Source organism: Scyliorhinus canicula, chromosome 12 (assembly GCF_902713615.1).
Source record: "Scyliorhinus canicula chromosome 12, sScyCan1.1, whole genome shotgun sequence".
Lineage (NCBI taxonomy): Eukaryota > Metazoa > Chordata > Chondrichthyes > Carcharhiniformes > Scyliorhinidae > Scyliorhinus > Scyliorhinus canicula.
In genome coordinates, this window is record NC_052157.1 from 20206268 (window position 1) to 20227426 (window position 21159).

A 21159-nucleotide genomic window follows, 5' to 3' on the forward strand; every position below is an offset into this window, starting at 1 on the left:
AGGATCCATTGCGTTTTACGTGGGAAAAGTCAGCGTCGCCCCAGCACCAATCCTCCGACTAGTGAGCGGCTAGCAGCCGTGCCAAGTAAAACGCCCGTCTTCCACAAAATATATGGCCGGAAAATTGCCGGGTCCGTGGTCAGGCATGCAGACGCCGATGACTGCAGCAATCGCGCCGTACATCATGGCTCTAGTCATGCACGACCCGACCTGCCACATAATGCCCCCCTGGATATCCCCTCACTACCCCCTGGCCAGACCCCACGAGTCCCCCCCCCCCCCCCCCCATCCCTCGCCGAATCCTCCCCAGCTCCCACCTGACTGCGGCAGCGCTGGACACAGTCAGCAGCCGCCACGTCGGGTTCCTGGCCGTTGAGATCACACGTCAACCATGCGATCGGGAACTCGGCCCATCAGTGGTGGAGCATTGGGGAGAGCCTTCAGGTGACGTCCTGAGGCTGTCCCAACGGTGTGCGGCACGCGCCGTGATGACACCGTTTTGGAGGGGACGGAGCATCCGAAAACAGACGCCGCCCTCAATTCCATCATAAAAAGTGATTTTCCGCCTGATCGCCGATTGCGAAATCAGCGTCGGGGAACGGAGAATCCCGCCTATGATGTCCTCATTGTCCAGTCCTGTTGGTACTCCTCTCCAGCAGCCTGCCTCCTTTGCCAATTTCCTCTGCCCTACTTAGTGGGAGTTCCAGCTACACTGCTACTGCGGATGTGGATCCACTTCCGGACTCCCAGAATTTGCATGAGGTCAGGAGTGCCTGGGACCAGTCTCTATAATGGAGGAGTGGAGGAGCAGAATTCCAGAATTAATCACCAGCAGCTTTGGGAGAGGAGGGGAGAAATGGCAAGAAAAGTAAATGGATCTGAGCGGATATACAAATCAGACCTTTTAATATAAAAGTAAAAAGCTTTACTCCGGTGACTAAAGATAGTGTAATTCCAGGAAGTCAGTGATCTTGTAAATCAGACCTCCCTGGAGCCACTTCAGAATGTTGTTGTTCCAAGTTTTAACAAGGTGTACCAGATTAATATCTGTCCAAACAGCACTGACCATATAATGGTGTTAAAGTAGAAATTGTCTGGGTCGATCTGCTTTGGTAGGTAAACGCAACTAGGAGAAAATAACTTCTTGGCAGTCGCACACCTTCATCTTTGGAAGAAAAGGAAGCATAAAATACCTTCATCTTCCTGGCTGTTTACTTGAAAATGAAATGAATATCACTTATTGTCACAAGTAGGCTTCAAACAAAGTTACTGTAAAATGCCCCTAGTCACCACATTCCGGCACTTGTTTGGGAGGCTGGTACAGGAATTGAACCGTAGCCCTGTGCTAAATCCGCCCCTGACTTCTGAGCAGATAGACTGACTTGGGTGCTGTTAATATTTTTTAAAGTATTTTAATTCAAATTTTAGCATTATAACATTTTACAAAACAAAAAAAAACAAAAACATTACACCTCCAAATAGAATAAACCCTGCACCAACCCCCTCCCCAACACCCCCCCCCCCACCCCCACCCCCCCCCCACCCCCCACCCCCAGCAGTTGACGGTAACTAGCACTTCAAAATGCAAAATATACAAACCCTAACTCTTGAGGAACCCCTCATTTGCTCCCCTCAGGGCCAACATCACCTTCTCAAGATGTAAGAACTCAATTAGATCCCCCAGCCACACCGAGGAACAGGGTGGAGAAGCTGACCTCCTCCCCAACGGATCCTGCGAGCGATCAATGAGGCAAAGGCTAAAACATCTGCCCCGCTCCCGTCTGCAATTCCGGCAGGTCCGACCCCCTAAATATGGCCCTTAGGGGACCCGGCTCCAAATCCACCTGCAGGATCGCCAACGTGGTGTGAAAAACAACCCCCAACATTTCTCCAACTTCAGGCAGGACCAGAACATGTGTACATGATTAGCTGGGCCCCTCCCACACTGTTCACAAGTATCCTCTAACCCCTCAAACTGCCGGCTCATCCTTGACTCCGTCAAGTGCGCCCCGTGCACCAACTTTAACTGTATCAACCCCAGCCTCGTGCACGAGGTTGAGGCATTCACCCTTTGCAGAACCACACACCACAGTCCCCCCTCCAGCTCCATCCCGAAATCTTCCTCCTATTTGGCCTTAACACTCTCCATTGACACCTTATCCTCCTCCAAAATTCTCCCCGAAATTGCCGCGACGACGCCAACCTCCAACCCCATTGCCAACAGCACCTCTTTCAACAACGAGGAGGGAGGTGCTATTGTTGCTAGTTTTGCTAAGTGTGCTTTACACTTAATTGGCTCTGTTTTATAACCTTACCCTAGAGTCGCCAGGTATCTTTATGATACCACCACGAGGTTCAAGTTCAAGTGCTGATCAATAACTCAATACACCAGTTAGTAAGGTTCAAATCAAAACATATTTATTATGTACACAGTCAATCGCTACTCATGCATAAAATACAACAGAACTCGACTATTTCTACCACTAAAGGCCAATACGTAGCTTTGGAAAAGGAACCCACTGGGTCAGGGAACAATGGCCTCTCGTTCGATCCTGAGACTGCAGGCTTCCAGCTGGTATGGACTAAGGGTTAGGAGCGCCTATCTCGTAGGGTGCGTTGACTGGACACTTGTTGGCGTAGCTGCTAGGCAAGTCTCTCGGAGTTGAGCGTCATGGTCGAGTTCTTTGAGGGCTGCTAAGAAGACTTGCCAAGAGACCGAATTGAACTTGGAGACTCTTCTTTATAGTCCCCAGGAACTTCGCGCCCTTTTGGGCGGACCCCATACCTGGTTCCAATTGATTGGACCATGTTCCAATCGATTGGTTTGATTTCCCCAATACTGGGGCTGTTCCTTGATCGCTGGGCGGTTCCTAAGTGTCCGTTGGCTTCTTTTGTTTTGGCTCCTGCTGGCGCCGAGGAGTCTGGCTTTGCCTCGATTATCTTAACTGTTGTTCCCGGGGATCGCTCATCAATATGCAGATGTTCGTCAGTTTCAGTGCTGTCTGCTTTCTGCGAGTCTTAGTATACAGGAAGATTTGCATTCTGCTTGCTTCCCTGTACCTGTCCATTTTTCCCTGCGTTCTTAGCGAATCTCCATTTTAAAGTAAGGAAGTGGTCAACCCAAGTGGCTACACTCCCTCCTTGTAATCCCTAACGCGTGAAGGATCACATAACTATGTCGTCTTCACTCCCTGACCCAGCGAGCACTCTTCCATGGCCTCTACACTGACCATAGCTATGCAAGAAAATTTTAACTGATGATTCTAACTGGCGCTATGTCATAAAAGGGACATGCATTACAAAACAAAAAAAAGGTACCTCTAACTATCTTCCATAAACTACACTCACTTAAACATCCAAACATACTAGCTTCCTAACAATACACAAATAATAGCAGCATTCACAATGTTCTCTGGCTTGGCAGTCAAGCACAGAGTCGTACAATCTTACAGTCGCACATGAAACATTTCTTTATTTACAGAAAGACGCAAAACAAAACAAAAGTTCTTTATTACATCTCCAGGGGTTCGGGGGCCTGGTGAAAACAGAAACTAGGGGATCTCATCCTGTAAACCGGGGATGCGAGAGCAGTAGGCTCTCCTTCGCCATTTTCTCATGCGGATAGTCCGCACGATGCTGCAGAGTATCGCCAATGCTAAAAGGGATTCACTTATGTATGAAAAGGAGTACCACGTTTTAAACCTATCACACCATGATGGTGTGTTGTTACTTGTCACTGGGCTCTGGGTGCTATGGGGAAGTGAATCATTGATGGCCGGGGGGGGGGGGGGGGGTTGGGGTGAGGGGGTTCGCGTTCGCGCGCAACCACATATAAAGGGTCCAGTACAACAAGATGGATGTTGTCTTCATCGTGTCTTCTTTTTTCTCTTCTCTTCCTCTGTTCTCTTCCTGGAGCTTCTGGAATTCTGTGGATCAAGCATAGTTTCTGTTACTACCTTGTTTAACATCCTGAACGTTAGCATGTCTGTCCTTTAGTGCCAATTTCCCTTTATAATTGGTCACCACCTGTGACTCCCACATTTATTTTTTCCAAAAAAAAAACGAATTTCAGGACCAGACATACTCAAAAATACTGAACCAGTGCGAGCCGTCTCGCAGGCTGTGCGTTTTACCATCCAAATGTTCGTGGATGTAAATAGCAGGAGGGGTGGCAACCGAAGGGTCACCTGAAAAGAAACAAAACTTTTTGAACCAAGAGTGCCGAAATGAGGTGCGTATGGGCCGCGACGGGTAAGATTTGGATGGAATCCCCGGGTAGGGCGGGCTGTGCCGTACCCGAGCTTGGCGGGAATCACTGCCGTTTCTCCACTGCCTGAGTAACCGACAAGAACGGGCAAGAATGTAGTCATCGTTGGGGTTGCTGTAAAGGTTCGACCTTCGAACCAGAAGAGCAGTTATGAACAGGGTTCTGGCAAGCTCTCAGAGGTCTCTGCTGATAAGTGTATCCTTAAATCAGAAGAGCAGTTACGAATAGGGATCTGGCAAGCACTCAGCGGTTTTGGCTGATAAGAATGCCAGCAAGTTCTCAAAGGTATTGGCGGACAAATGGGGTGTGTGGCCATAGGAGCTGTTGAAACTGAAACAAAGAACACATACAAACACAAAACAAACAAACATGCAACGAATATCGTGCAGGTTCCATCAGAAAGCACACCGTTTCTCTCTTAAGCGGTTCCTTTTAAAACATCATCTGGACACCTCAGTTATCAGTTGCGAACAGGTTCGCAAAGGGGTTCTCGTGTTGGGAGTCAGACTCAATGTCATCCTCTTCTCCCGGATGCCATACTCTTGTATGAATGAGGGTTGCTAAGGCTGCATGGTGTGACTTTGGGTCCATCTCGTCGTTCCGGACGAGCCTGTACGAATTGTCACGGTGCCAAACAGTCGTGTCTAATTCAGTGGGAACGGAGTCGGGGTCGTCACCGTAGGGCGGTGGTCTTTGGTGAGGTTTGTCAAGGAATATGATCAGGAAGGGATCTCTCGAATCGTGTTCAGATTTGTCGGGTGTGGGGCCTGTTGCATGGGATAGTAGGGAGGCGTGCTGTGGCTATCGTCCGAGTCACAGTCGCTGTCTCTGCTGCTGCTGCTTGTGGGCGTTCCGGGGCGGAGTCTGGAGTTAGGGGGCGGAGTTGAGGTCGAGTCCGTGGATGGGTCAGTCGTGCTGGGGGAGGCTATGGATACGTTTGCTGTGGGCGGGGCGTGGTCTGCTGCATCAAGCATGACGTGGTGTGCGTGGTTAGACTGCGAGCTATATGCCTTGAGCTGGTTTATATGAAACCACGCAGTCTTCCCGTTGGGGTACTTTGTTTTATAAACTGAGGGGCTTACTTTGTCTGCAATCGAGTGCGGACCCAAATACTTAGGCGACAGGAATGTGCTGGGGTTGTAAATGGAGAGCATGACCTGCTGTCCTACCTCAAACTCAGTCGCATGCACTGTCACATCGAAACAGGCCTTGCTCTGTTTCTTTCTTGTGCCTAATTTCACTGCGGCTGCTAGCTGAGCCGTTTTTACATTCTCAACTAACTGTTTAACTGCGTTTTCGTAGGTGAGGGCCGCACTTCGGGGCTGGTCAAGTCAAGTCCTAATAAAAATTCAGTGCCTTTCATGGGGCATCCGGTCATGAGAGTGTGTGGGGTGTATCCTGTGGATGTGGAAACAGTGTTACGCAAAACCATTAATGCAAAAGGGAGGACTGAATCCCAAGTGGTGTTATTTTGTTGGACCGTTTTCCTGAGGGTTGCTTTTAGGGTCCGATTCATCCTTTCCACGATAGCACTTGACTGGGGGTGATATGCTATGTGGAATTTTTGGGTGATGCCAAATATTGTGAGGACGTTCTTCATGGCACGTCCCGTAAAATGGGATCCTTGGTCGGATTCAATGCTGCGGGGGAGTCCCCATCTCGTAAAGATGTGATGGGTTAAGATCTTAGCTGTGGTCTTAGCTGTATTTGTCCTAGATGGGAATGCTTCAACCCATTTTGTAAACGTTTCAGTGACTACTAACACATATTTGTAACCATTCCTGCAAGGGGGCAATGGTTCTATAAAATCAATCTGGAGGTTAGTCCAGGGGCCATTAACGGGGTGGGTGTGGCTAAGCTGAGCTTTCTTGGTATATCTGTCCGGATTGGTTTGGGCACAGAGAAGGCAATTTTCTATATAATGCGTGACATCTTTCTTTAAATGTGGCCACCAACAGAGTTGCCTGAGGTGGGCTGTAGTGGGGTCAATTCCCTGATGTCCATGACTATCATGGAACAAATAAATAAGCTGATTCCTGTCCTGATCAGGAACCACATAAAGGGTGTCTTTGAGGATCACACCGTCATGTGTGGTCAGTGAATTTTTAAACCTATCGTATGGGGCTGGGAATTTTCCTTTTAAAATCTCCCTGAGATTACTATCTTGCTTCTGGGCCTGCACTAAATCTTCAATATTTGTCTGTGAGACCTGAACTGCATTTACTGGGGCGCTTTCGGGGGGGGTTCCAAAAATGTCCATGCCTGGAACCTGCTTTAGCCAATGCATCGGCTTTTTCCAGGTGGGGAAGAACGGTGGTGACTTCTTACTTTAATGATACCAAAAGTCCTGTCCTTTGCTGTCTCTAAAATGTGGCGGAGCAGTGGGGCTGAAGGGAGGGGTTTACCGTCCGCGGAAACAAATCCTCTTGCTTTCCACAGGGGTAGGAATTCTGTAAGGCTGTTGCAGACATAGAGGCTGTCCGAGTATATGCCTGCTGGACTGGGAAACAAATCTGGGTGATCAACTATATATGCATTGGCTGCTAGTTCTGCTGCTTGCTCGCCTAAGTGTCCTGGTAGTTATAACGAAATTTCCTCTAGGGCGCGTCCCTGCGCGTCCTCAACATAAATGCCGCATCCTGTAATGCGCTTTCCATCTAATATAGCGGAAGAACCATCCACATATATTCTTAAGGGTGCGCACATGTCTGTGTGCTGGGGGCTCTGGGGTGAACTTCCTATCTTTCTGGGGGATGTTTTCGCGATAAAGAGGCCTGTGTTGTGGTGCAGAGATGATTTCACATTCATGGGGGGTGCCTGGGTACTGGAGGTTGTCGGCTAAAGAAGTGTGGGTCTTGGTCCTTTTAACTGTGATGTTCCGTCCCTGCAAACGAAGGGTCCATCTGGCTGCTCTGATCTGGCTAACTGCTGTCCTTTAGTCGTCCATCTAGTAAGAGCTGTGTGGGGGTGTGTTCCATGAGGATTGTGATGGGGTTTAGTCGGTTATGTAAGAAAAGTATTGCACTGCCCGGAAAACTGCGAGCAGGTGCCTTTCACAGGCTGAAAATCCCTGCTCCACAGGATCTAAGACTCTGGAGGCATAAGCCACTGGTCATAACTGTTCGTGCCATTCCTGGAGGAGCACGGGGCTGGAACCAGTAGTGCGGGGGATGCGATGAGTGCGCGTTTTAAAGCATCCACAGCATCCGTATGCTGCGGAAGCCATTCCCAAGGGGCTCCTTTCTTCAGGACGTCGGAGAGGGGCTCTGCTTTGGTGGCAAAACCGTCTATGTGGTTTTGGCAGTAGCTAACCAGTGCTAAAAACGACGGGAGGGCTGAAACATTCTGGGGAAGGGGCAATTTAGCAATCGAGTCAATCCTTTTGTGCTCGATCTTGCATTTACCGTGCGTGATAATCGTTCCCATATATATCACTTTGTTTTCCAAACTTTGGGCCTTCTTGGGGTTTACTTTGCATCCAATTTGCTGTAGGAGTTCCAGGAGTTCGGACAGAAGAGATATGTGCTCTGCCTTGGTGTCTGTCTGCAGTAATAGGTCGTCCACATACTGGACCAGACATTTGGGGCGAGAAAATTTAGACAAACCATTTGCCAGCTGTCGGTGGAAAATGGAGGGGGAGTTGTGGAATCCTTGTGGAAGGCATGTCCAAGTATACTGCTGACCTCTAAAAGTGAAGGCAAATTTGTACTGGCATGCCTTTGCCAATGGAATGGACCAGAATCCATTGCTGATGTCCAAAACCGTAAAATATCATGAGTTGAGTCCCTGCTTGAGCATGGTCTCGGGACTTGTGGCTACCGTGGGGGCTGCGGCGGGGGTGATTTTGTTGAGTTCCAGGTAATCGATGGTCAGTCGCCATGATCCATCGGGCTTTCTCACTGGCCAAATCGGGGTATTATTAGTAGAGGCTACTGATCTAAGTACGCCCTGCTCTAATAAGCTTTCAATAACTTTTGCGATTTCTCCCTCTGCCTCTTGGGGAAATCCATATTGTTTCTGGGGTCTAGGGTCAGGTCCTGTAATTTGAACGGAACCAGCCAATCTGCCACAGTCGTGTTTATGACTTGCAAATGCTGTCCTGTTCTTCTATAAAACTGCCCTAACCTATTTGTCCGTGCTAAGTGTGGTCGGATTAAACCAATATTCACCGACTGCGCTAATCTTGTTTGCATACTCACCTACTGTGAGCGTTGCGGGGTCTCTGGCTGACTTTGCCATTTTCCATACACATTGATTTGCTGGGTCAAATAACAGGTTGTGAGAATTCATGAAGTCGATGCCCAAAATGTGCTCTGCTGTGTGGGGCAGGTCGACTAAAACTACGGGGTGTTTTGTTGAAATGGTGCCAATTTGAATGGATACAGGGGCTGTGACGTGTCCCTGCTGTGAGTGGCCTGTGAAGCCGCTGAGGGTGATTGTGGCTGTAGTGGGCCACATGTCCTTTTGAAACATGTTGGAGGAATTAATTGTGGTGCGGGACCCTCCTGTATCCCGGAGAAGTTCAATGGGCTGTCGCCGTATTTTCGCTGCAACTACCGGTCGGCCGGACCTATCCCAAAGGGTGTTGCAGACCCAAGTGGGGGAGCCAGAACACCGTCAGTCAGTGCCGTTCATGTCTCCCTGGTCTGTATGGGTGCTAATACTGTGAATAGGCTTTACCTATTCCTATTTACAGTGCCTGTCTGTTGGGCTCTCTGTGCTTTCTGTGGGGCATTGCACTCTCGTGCAAAGTGACCTAATTGGTCCACAGTTGTAACACTCCTGTGGTTTCTGTGGGGGGCTGTTCCTGCCTTCGTTCAGCCATGCGGGGTTCTGGTGTGCTCTAACTGCTTGGATATCTGCCTCTGCCTGTGCTTCTTCGGGTTTTCTAATCGCGGGTTTATTGTGAACAGATTGCTCCCAAGCACGGGACAACCTTTTGAAAACCCATTTCTCGTTGTGCGCTTCTTCTGAGGGGTAATAATTAGTACAGGCTTTTTGTCCTGCCTCTGTGGCATGGGTGATAAGGGTACGGGTCCATTTGGCCCTGTTTTCTGGGGTCAAATGGGCGCGGTTTAAGTCACCGAAAACGGTTGTAAAATGGATCCACAGACGTCCAGCAAACGCTGTGGGGTGTTCAGTTTTCTTCTGCCTGCACTTATTCAGGCCTTCTACGGGGTCATCTCTATTGTAACCGATCGCGTCTAGGATCGCCGTGTGCATCTCTGCAAGGATGCCTCCTCCTACGGTCTGTGGGTCAGGAAGGGCTGCTACAACGGAAGGGTCTAAACTTAAAACTGTGAGCTTCACTTGCTCTCGCTCATCCAGGCCGTACATGGTCGCCTGCTGTTTCACTCTAGCAAAGAATTGGTGGGGGTCTGAGGTGGGGAGGAACGGTGTGATCGTGTCCCACGCGTCCTGTAATTGGGTCACGGTTAAGGGGGTGGTGTAAAGGAATTCCGCTTCTCCGTCCGCTGTGGCTGTGCGGGGGGTGGTGACTGGATTCATGGGTGCCTGATCTGTAGGGGGGTTGGGGTGCTTTTCTCTTTTGGGGCTTTTCTTCCGCACATGTGCCCTGCACATATCTATGCGCGGTTTCATTTAACTCCTGCCAATCGGGGCCGTCTTCCTCATCGAATTGGGAGCCAAAGGTGCTTTGAAACCCATTTTGTACTGAAAGCAAAGACTGCAGTTCTGCAATCTGCTTCCGGCATTTTGCGTGATCCACTGAGCCTTGTCTCTGCTCTGTGGTGGCAGCATGGAGTGCTCGTAACGCTGCTTTTAAGTCGCTGCACTGCTTTTGCAATGCCTCTACCTGTTTCTCTGTCTCTTCTCTTAACAGGACTGCACGTTGCGTGTCCTGATAGGCCTTATTGTATTGGGCTTGGAAGCTGCTCAGATGCGCCAGACAAGACTGATGTGCCCTCTTGGCATCATCCACCTCTCCGTCCTTTGCTGCTAACTTCCTTCTCAATTCTATATTCTCGCTCTCTACTTCGCTAACATCAACCTTGCTCATTCGATGGCTCTCCTCTAACTCTTTGCAGAGCATCCGAACGACCTCCTCTGTGCCTCGCAATTGTGCCAAACAGGACACAATTGCCATCGGTTTACGAGCTTTCCCTAAGCTCTTCTTGTGTACTTCGCTCAGGTTCTCCTGCCAAGTATGTCCTATACTCCCGGGACCTGTTTCCTCATTTGAGCAAAAGTCACTCCAAAGGGGCCATCCCTCTCCTTTGAGGTACTTTCTCAACTCAACTTCCCAAACGGGACACTGACCTACTCTGCTGCTGCTGGTCGCTGCGACCACGAATTCCTGAGGGTTCATGAGGCATTCCATTGCCTGCATGGCCATTTTTCCTATCTTAATGCTCTCTTTTAAATTTGGAACGAGGGGTACTAAGGTGGTGCTGTGAACACGGGTATGGCTTTCGCTAATTTCCGGAATACAAACTCCCGACAGTTCTTCGCAACAAAATCTATCAGTTTTACCTTATATCCCTGTTAGTTACGCATGCATTGACACACTTCCAAATTATGAGGATTGATCAGAACTGCTTGAACACTTGTGGTTATTTCTGTTCCCAATTGGATTCTAATTTCAAATTTCTGGGTTCTCTCGGAGTGGGGGGGGGGGGGGGCACTTCTAAGTCGAGTCCCGTCAGAGTTCGCCACTAAATGTTGCTAGTTTTGCTAAGTGTGCTTTACACTTAATTGGCTCTGTTTTATAACCTTGCTCTAGAGTGGCCAGGTATCTTTATGATACCACCACGAGGTTCAAGTTCAAGTGCTGATCAATAACTCAATACACCAGTTAGTAAGGTTCAAATCAAAACACATTTCTTATATACACAGTCAATCGCTACTCATGCATAAAATACTACAGAACTAGACTATTTCTACCACTAAAGGCCAATACTTAGCTTTGGAAAAGGAACCCTACTGGGTCAGGGAACAATGGCCTCTCGTTCGATCCTGAGACTGCAGGCTTCCAGCTAGTATGGGCTAAGGGTTAGGAGCGCCTATCTCGTAGCATGCGTTGACTGGACACCTACTTGTTGGTGCAGCTGCTAGGCAAGTCTCTCCGAGTTGAGAGTCACGGTCGAGTTCTTTGAGGGCTGCTAAGAAGACTTGCCAAGAGACCGAATTGAACTTGGGGACTCTACTTTATTGTCCCCAGGGGCTTCGAGCCCTTTTAGGCGGACCCCGTACCTGGCTCCAATTGATTGGACCATGTTCCAATCGATTGGATTGAGTTCCCCAATACTGGGGCTGTTCCTTGATCACTGGATGGTTCCTAAGTGTCCGTTGACTTCTTTTGTTTTGGCTCCTGCTGGCGCGGAGGAGTCTGGCTTTGCCTCAATTATCTTAACTGTTGCTATTGGTCCCGAGGATCGCTCATCAATATGCAGATGGTCGTCAGTTTCAGTGCTGTCTGTTTTCTGTGAGTCTTGATATACAGGAAGCTTTGCATTCTGCCTGCTTCCCTGTACCTGTCCATTTTTCCCTGCGTTCTTAGCGAATCTCCATTTTAAAGTCGGGAAGTGGCCAAACCAGGTGGCTACACTTATCGAATAAACCTTTCTCGAAAAGTTTCACACCTGCATATACCCAAAACCATCCTCACGCGGAAACCCAAACTTCCTCCTCAACATCCCCAAGCTTGCGAACCTCCCCTCCAAAAGCAAATCCTTCATCTCTTTCACCCTGCTGTCTTCCCATCCCCGAAACCTCGCATCCATCTCCCCGGCTCAAATCCATTATTCCCCCAGATTGGCATCAGCCTCGACTATGTTCCTATGTTCCCAAGCTAAAGTGCTGCCGAAATTGCCCCCAAATCTTCAATGTGGCAACCACCACAGGACTTCCCGAATACATCCCTGGGGCAAACGAAAGCAGTGCTGTTGCTAGCGCCAACTAGCCCGACCCCCTACAAGAACCCACCTCCATCTTCATCCATAATGCCTCTGCCTCCCTACTCCAGCCCCGTACCTTCTCTGCGTTCACCACCCAGTAATAATACAACAAATTCGGAGGGCCCAACCCCCCCCCCCACCCCCAACGTGGCCAGTGCCAACTCACCTTTGTGGCCCTGTGCACGTCATTAATCTTCTTATGGCACTGGGTGCTTGTCCTCCTGGTCACACTCCCCGAGCTGACTGCCACTCCCTCCCAGGCGGCACTGGCTGCCCTGTGGCTGACATTCCGAGCCCTTCGAGGGAACAGGGCGTCCCGTCTAGCCTCGACTGTGTCCAATAATCTGCCCAGGTCGGCGCCCCGGATCGTGGGGCTGGTCTTTTCAGAGACCTGGCTGTGAGCTGAGTGGGCTTGGCTGTGCAGGGTCAGTTTAACTGCTGCTCTCCCTTATTAACAGGGGGCTGGCGAGCGCGGTCCCGGCGAATTAGCTGGTGGGACCATCATTTGCAGTGTGAAGCCCGTGGGGGCCTCGTTAAGTGAACCAATTAATGTTTTATAGCGGAGACGGCACCGCCAAGCCACGTGTCGGGAAGCTTGCGGTAGTTCCCGCTCGCTACTACACTTTGAAAACATTTGGTTAAATCGCGCCTGCAGTCTGTCACATTGTGCTCATGAATCATGTACCCATTCCATGGCTCATCCAATTAGTCCTACATGAATATTATCTACATAATTAAATAAATTACTTAGTTTTATACTGTAAGTATTACAGTATGTAGTCAATAAACATATGTGGATATTTGCCATTACAATCTATATAAGATTATAATGGGGCATAATGGTATGGTCATTGGACTAGTAAGCCATAATCCCAGGGTAATGCTCTGGGGACCTGCGTTCAAATCCCGCCTCTGCAGATGGTGAAATTTGAATTCAATAAAAATGTGGAATTAAAAGCCTGATGATGACCATGAAACCATTGCCAATTGGCGTACATCTGGTTCACTATAGCCCTTTCGGGAAGGATATCTGCCGTCCTTACCTCGTCTGGCCTACTGACTCCAGACCCACAGCAATGTGATTGATTTCTAACTGATTTTGATTTGATTTGATTTATTGTCACGTGTATCGAAGTACAGTGAAAAGTATTTTTCTGTGGCAGAGGAATGTACACAGTACTTACATAGTGGACACAAGAATAATCAACAGAGGACATTGACAAATGGTACAGCGACAAAACAGTGATTCATTACAGTGCGGAACAAGGGGCCAAACAAAGCAAATACATGAGCAAGAGCAGCATAGGGCATCGTGAATAGTGTTCTTACAGGGAACAGATCTGTCCGAGGGGGAGACATTGAGGAGTGTTGTAGCTGTGGGGAAGAAGCTGTTCCTATGTCTGGATGTGCGGAGTCTTCAGACTTCTGTACCTTCTGCCTGCTGGAAGGGTCTGGAAGAAGGCAATGCCTGGGTGGGAGGGGTCTCTGATAATGCTGTCTGCCTTCCTGAGGCAGCGGGAGGTGTATACAGAATCAATGTGGGGGTGGCAAGTAGGAATGGGCAATAAATGCTGGCACAGCCAGCGATGCCCATGCCCCATTGAACGCATGGAATATGTTAAAGATACAATTGTTTGAGCAAGATGCTGGAGTGGCTCATTTAGACAAATTTCACTGTTCTTTAACATGCTAAGGCCATGATTGCCGTGGATGGAAAGTTATGTCAGGGGTGCAAAATAGTACCTGCCGAGAAAGGTTAGGTTGGGTACCTCATCAGCATTAATTGGAATCACCTTAGCGGCCATTCCCAATTCAGCTAAATCAAATCAGCTGAGGTACAAATTACAGGGGCAACCCCTTAAAGCGATACTGCCTAAAGCAAAAAAACAAATCACAAATGAAACTTTTTATTCAACCAAAATGTGCTTAAGAGGGTCGATCAGGCACCACAGTCCCTGAGGTGCCCATCGGGCATGGGAGGGCTGCCAGATTCCTGACCCACTCGTCAACAAGGGGCTGGTTTAGCACACTGGGCTAAATCACTGGCTTTTAAAGCAGACCAAGGCAGACCAGCAGCACGGTTCAATTCCCGTACCAGCCTCCCCGAACTGGGACTAGGGGCTTTTCGCAGTAACTTCATTGAAGCCTACTCGTGACAATGAGTGATTTTCTTTTCATTTCTTTTCATTTCATTTCAATTAACATTCCCTTGCTTTGACATACAAACCAATTATTCCCATTAACTCTGCACTGGTGTGTGTTAGTGCCACCGATTACCAGTCACCAGTTGTCCCTTTGCGTGCTGAACTCGCCATTCAGTGAATCCTGAGGGTTGCTTCCAGCATTTGAGGGGAGGCTGAGCAGATATACAACATCCCTGACAAGGGATAAAGGCTACAAAGCTCAGCAGGGCACCCTGCTCCAACAGATGTTGGTGCAGTAGCATCCTCAGAGGCCAATCCCCCTCTCACTCCTTGACAGGGTTGGGCACAGAGCCTTACAGTTAACCATGGGGCAGATGCCTGCATCCTTCATGAGACCTTTGGGCGCAGGATGGTCTCTGAAGCTGAGACCAATTGGCCAGGCTGAGTAGGGAAATGGTGGTGTAGGGTCTAGTCCAGTCTGGGAGAGTGTATTGGATTGGACCTTGATGTGATGGTCAGTGATGGATCATTAGAAGGGTGGGTGGATGGACAATGGGCCAGGGTATGGAATTAACTACACAACATTTACTGTTTTCGCTTTCTTCTCACGCAGAATTATCCTTTGCATTGTGAGGCAAGAAAGATGACAAATGCATCGATGCATGGCTCTCCTGAGGCAGCATGAGAACCGTGAGGAGGAAGGGGTGGCAGGGCTGGCTCAGCTGCCACAGGTGGACCCCAGTGAAAAGCCACTCGGAGGCCCCCATCTTCAGCCCAGGGTTTACAGATGCCCAAACGTTCAGGAAGTTGAGTGAGAACCAGTGTCGGAGGACACAGTCGCTCACCTGTGTCACTTGCTCCGGGAGTTGGTGCCACATGGACTTGGCAGGCACCACTGTCTGTCACCCTGAAGATAACAGTCGCCTGAACCTTTCTGCAAGTGGCTCTTTTCAAGGTTCCACTAGTGACCTTTGTGGCATGAGGGAGGTCACGGATGCCACTGTTCGTGAGAGCTGACAACTTCATAAACTTTGACCGGGACCAGGCTATCCAGGGTGTCAGAGCCATGGGATTTGCCCAAATAACTGGCACCCATGCACAGGGAGCCACTGACTGTGTATGTGGCTCTCTGATCTCCTATGCACCAAGGAATCCCCTTTATTAACCACAAGGGCTTCCAGTCGCTGAATGTGCGACCATGCCAAGCACATTCTGCAGAGGTGTGTCAGGTTCCCAGGGAGCGTCTATGGCAATTTCGTTCTTGGCAGCACTCAGATACCCGAGGTATTCGAGGGAGTGCAGCAGCTACAGGTGACTCCTTGGGGACAAGGGGCCCCCCCCTCAGGACGTGGCTAATGATGCTTGTGTGGAAGCCACAGAATGCAAGAGACCCGTTATAATGAGACTCATACTGCAACTCGCGTTTTGGTGGAGCAGACGATGAGTATGTTGAAAATGTGGGTCCAATGCCTGGACGAATCAGGTGGAGCCTACACACAGAGGGGCCCATGAATTGTGGTTTTGTGCTGCGCCCTCCACGATCTGGTGTATCAATGGGGTGAGGAGCTGACCGAAGTGGAGATTGAAGCACTGAACATCTCCTCAAACAAAGAGGTCAAGGTGACAACAAGGTGGAACCCCTGGAGGAGACAGATAATGACCATCATGCAGTGGCGAGAATGGCCAGAAAGAGGAAGGAAAGATCAGGATGCCCTCATTGCCTCCCGTTTCGTTGATGGCCCCATCATAGGAGATGGCCCTTGCTGACTGTTTCCTGGCAGCACTCAACCAAACCTGACCTGTCTCATGTCTTGGGGAGCGTTTGCCCCTAATCACAACAATGCAGGAGGATGATAATGACTTGCAGAGCATTGCTCCTCAAAGAGATACTGTGAATGTCTGACTCCTGTCCGTCTGAAGGCAGCCCGCAAATTCCCAGTCACCAGGTCATATCACGGCGATGTTGCACGGACAGACTCATGTCTCCCGATGCAGGTTCCTCCATAGTTAGGGATGCCTCTGAGGATCAGTGTCGCCAGTGCCAAGGCACGGTTGTCACACCGGTTTAGGTGCTGGGATCCATGTTTTGGGTTCAGACCTTCCCAATGATTGAGCTGAGTGCTGGGCATGACCATTGTGGAGGGGCTTCTAATTACCAGGGTGACACTGGCATGACTGATGTGTTCTGTCGGTGTGAGGGAATGCCAGCCATAGAATCATAGAATTTGCTGTATAGAAGGAGGCCATTCAGCCCTTGGAAAAAACACCCTACCCATACCTGGGCCCATACCTCCATCCCATCTCCACACCTCTACCCTATCCCAGTAACCCCACCTAACCTTTTTTGTTTGGACACTAAGGGCAATTTAGTAAGGCCAATCCACCTAACCTGCACAGCTTTGGACTGTGGGAGGAAACCGGAGCACCCGGAAGAAACCCACGCAAACACGGGGAGAACGTGCAGACTCAGTACAGACGGTGACCCAAACCGGGAATCGAACCTGGGACCCTGGAGCTGTGAAGCAACTGTGCTAACCACTGTGCTACCGTGCTGCCCAATGAGTCATCTGCCTTGCAGAGAGGAGATGGAGGAGGCTGTGTGTGTATGTTAGAGCATCCAGGCTTTCAGTGGAACGTTATGGAGAAATCTAATGGAAACGGGAAGGCACAGAGAGAGTGAAAAAAAGTGAGGTTTGATACGTTGACAAAGGTGGGTGAAGACACAAGTGCTTGCTGTCTATAAGTTCCAAACAACACCGATGTCCACACTGTGCAACTATACTTTCTTCACCTTTCTAACCCTGCCGTTACGTCTTGCTACCTGCCTAGGATCCACACCAGAGGTGAAGGCTGCTTTCTGTTTGCCAGTCCTGTTGTCTTTGAGGACTTTGGGGAGTCGGCCTCTGGAGGGCAGGGACCTGGGAGGCACCAGTCTGCTCTCAGGATTGCTGTGGTGTGGTTGTGCCACTCTCCTCAGTCTGCAAGCTTGTAGCTGTCCCAGGCACAGGAAGAGGGGAGTCAGATGGGCTGGACAGTCCCAGAGTTGCCTGGGTAGAAGGTCCTGGGCAATGCATCAGCTTCTTCTCCTCCCTGTGGGTGCTCTGGGGTCCTGGCCTCCTCCTTGGAATAGAGTGAGATTGAGAAGACCGCCATCTTCTGGTGCTGGCACTCATGGATGCCCACAAATCCCTGAACCATGGAGTGAATGTCCCGCACCAAGGTCCGCACTGCAGCCGCCACCCTTGCAGTGTTGACTTGGCTGTCTCTGAGTGTCAGCATGATCTTCGCAGACAGAAGCCGCTGTGACTCCTCCAGACGGACTTGCAATCTGAGGAGTGATGCGGACATCCCTTCCTGATATTCCTGACTCTCCTTTTGGATCTCCAGCAATTGGGGGACGATTGAGGTCAGAAGCATGTCATCTGACTGGGCCTCATCAGAGCCTGAGCTTGCCGCAGTCCTTTGAGTGCCAGATCCCTGCAGTGTCCCTACCTCCGCCTGCTGTCAGAAATAAAGTGCTCACCAGCTTGCGACTCTGAAGCCACTCCTACTAAATCCAACTGAGGTGTGTGTCTCTGCACTGGTGGAGGGTGTGGCTGAAAGCTGTGATGCCTCTTCTATCGCATGTCGGAAAATTCATCCAACCTTCTGTCTGTGGTGATCCCCAATGCCTGGCTGGTGGAGGTATTGGGCAGCTCCCCTGATGTGCCTGCAAGAGAAGAGGATGGCATTCGCGCATGGCAGGGGTATAAGGATATGAGAGACAAAACTTTCAAGGTGGTGAGATGGATGATGTCCTCACTTCTCTTGGCGCCACCCATCCTCGGGGCAGAAGCGATCCCCTTCCTCCCTGGCCAGCTGCATTGCTCCCTTCGCAAAAGGCCATGGGATATTTAACTTGGCCATCTCTCTGCCCACCTTTGCTCTCCCTTTTCAGTTGTGAGCCAGCTTGCCCTGAAAGAAAACAGATGGGGGGAGTGTACGCAGGCCGCGTGCCAGGGCAGATGGCAAGGATGTTTGGCATGTGTGGTTGGCGGGTGGGAGCTGGGATGTGATGAGGAGAGGAGCTGCATGGGGGATGAGGAAGTGGTTGGGAGAACGATTGGTGGGGCTCCTTGAGTGAGCTCCCCGTGGATGTGTGATGGGTGTTTGAGTGGGTGAGTGGTGCCAGATGAGAAGAGTGACTTACCCCAGCTGAACAGAGGAGGTCATTCATGCTCTTGCTGCACTAGATGCCCGTCCTCTTGTGCAGGGAGATGGCACTTACCAACAGGGCCGCAGCCTCCCATGCGGCGTTGCTGACCTTGTTTGATGGTCCTCTCCCCGCCTGAAGGTACAGGATGTGGCGCCTGCCCTCGATGGCATCCAGCGTTCAAGTCAGAGCTCCCTCTGAAACCTTGGGGAAGACTTAGTTGCAGCCGTTCTGGTCGATGGACTGGGAGCAGGTGCTGGCGAAATAATTAAATGGAGCCCTCAAAGCATTCAGTTGATAGTGGGACAGGCAAATATTTCCGCCCTCCACAGAGCAGCTGAAACCCATGAATTTTTTTTTCTCTAAGCGGCTAAAAATGCGACGGGAAAACGCTAACGCTGCCAGGGGGCTGGATCCCGCTTTTCCCGCCCGAGTTGACACTTCGCTGAAAAATCAGAAAATTCCACCCTCGGGCACAGAAAGCTATTGAGGAAGGAATTAAACAAATTAATATTCAATCCTCATTTTAAGAATAATCTCTATCGTCACAAGTAGGCTTACATTAGCACTGCAATGAAGTTACTGTGAAAATCCCCTAGTCGCCACATTCCGGCACCTGTTCGGGTACACAAAGGGAGAATTCAGATGTCCAAATTACCTAACAGCACGTCTTTCGTGACTTCTGGGAGGAAACTGGAGCACCCGAAGGAAACCCACGCAGGCACGGGGAGAACGTGCAGACTCCGCACAGACAGTGACCCAAGCCGGGAATCGAACCTGGGACCGTGGAGCTGTGAGGCAACAGTGCTAACCACTGTGCTACCGTGCTGCCCTTGACATAAAATGTTCGTGTGAGAGATCGAGTCCCTGCTCCTGCGTTTTCAAAATAATTCATTTTTTAATTGAGCTCACAGTAGATATGCTTCTGAGATCCAGACTTGTTCACTAATCACTGGGATGGAAAGTGCTAATGGGTTTGATTTGCTAATTAATTTTGTTATCCTGTTAATGTGACACTGTGCCTTAATTACAAGTCTGTCGGGCACTTACAGTTTCATTGTTGGCTCCATGCTGCTGTAATTAGAGATTTAGGGCCATAGTCTGCTTAGCTCATTGACGAGGATGCTCCGTTTTGCCGGCAGCCGGGGGGGGGGGTTTCCCGACGGCGTGGGGCTGCCCCACAATGGGAAACACCATTGACCGGCCGGGGTAACGGAGCGTCACGCCGGCGGGGTGAAACAGAAATGTAGCGCAGCGGGGCGGAGAATCCAGTCCATATTCTTTCCCTCCGGAATGAACCGCGGAGATGCTGGTGAAGGAAACTGCCATAAGAGGCAGAGGAAGCATAGAACATAGAACATTACAGCGCAGTACAGGCCCTTCGGCCCTCGATATTGCGCCGACCTGTAAAACCACTTAAAGCCCATCTACACTATTCCCTTATCGTCCATATGCCTATCCAATGACCATTTGAATGTGTTTAGTGTTGAAGTATAACATCTTTATTTTTATATTTAATTCCTTATTTGCTTTGTATGTGTAAGGTGGGTGAATTTTCACTCCGTGTTACTAAACGTTTAGAAGCATGCTCTGGGTGGAATATGATATGGCCTCAAAACGGCAAATTACAAGAGTGGGTGGGAGAGGTTACAGCAGATGCCAAAGAAATATTAAATTATAGCTGGTATTGTCCCAGAACTTCCTGAAGGTGGGAATTGGAGAATTTGTTGTTTGGGTTGTACGCTGGGCTTGCATCATCACCACCATCATTAATGGAGGTGTGCTGTTGCTCATCTGTTTATATCATAGCACCCCTACAGTGCAGAAGGAGGCCATTTGGCCCATCAAGTCTGCACCGACCCTCTGAGAGTCTGTCAGTCCCCCACCCTCTCCCCGTAACCCAGTAACCCCACCTAATCTTTTGCACACTAAGGGGCAATTTAGCATGGCCAATCCACCTAATGTGCACATCGTTGGACTGTGGGAGGAAACCGGAGCACCCGGAAGAAACCCACGCAGAAACTGAGAGAACGTGCAAACCCCACACAGACAGTCACCCGAGGCCGGAATCGAACCCGGGTCCCTGGCGCTGTGAGGCAGCAGTGTGAACCACTGTGCCACCGTGTCGAACCATTCGGCCCTCAATCCTGTTCCACCACTCAATCATAGTTGATCTGTTTGTGTTGAGTTCCATTTTTCCCAACCACCCCCCTTGCCTAACAAAAATCTAACAATCTCTACCTTAAAACATTTAACAACCCACTTCCACCGCCTTCTGAGGCAGAGTTCCAAAGTCACATGACCCTCTGAGAGAAAAAAACATTATCCTCATCTCCATCCTGCAAAGGCAACTCCAAATTTTAAAACAGTGTTCCTTTGTTCTGGACTCACCCACAAACATCTTGTCAAGACCGTTCAGGATCTTTATAAATTTCAATCAAGTCACTCCTCACTCTTCTAAATTCCAGTGGACACAAGCCCAGTCTGTCCAACCTTCCCTCATAAGATAACCCACACATTCCAGGTATCAATGTATTAAACCGTCTCTGAATCGCCTCCAACACATTTACAGCCTTCCTTCAATAAGGAGTCCAAAACTGTGTATTGTATTTGAGATGCAATCGCACCATATCTCTGTAT

The 21159-nt window shown here is 49.7% G+C and overlaps 1 protein-coding gene across 1 annotated transcript in view; it reads left to right on the forward strand.

Moving 5' to 3' along the window:
• Positions 1-21159, forward strand: part of LOC119974859 — a 46371-nt gene that overhangs the window by 19099 nt on the left and 6113 nt on the right. The gene's annotated exons all lie outside the window — the stretch shown is intronic.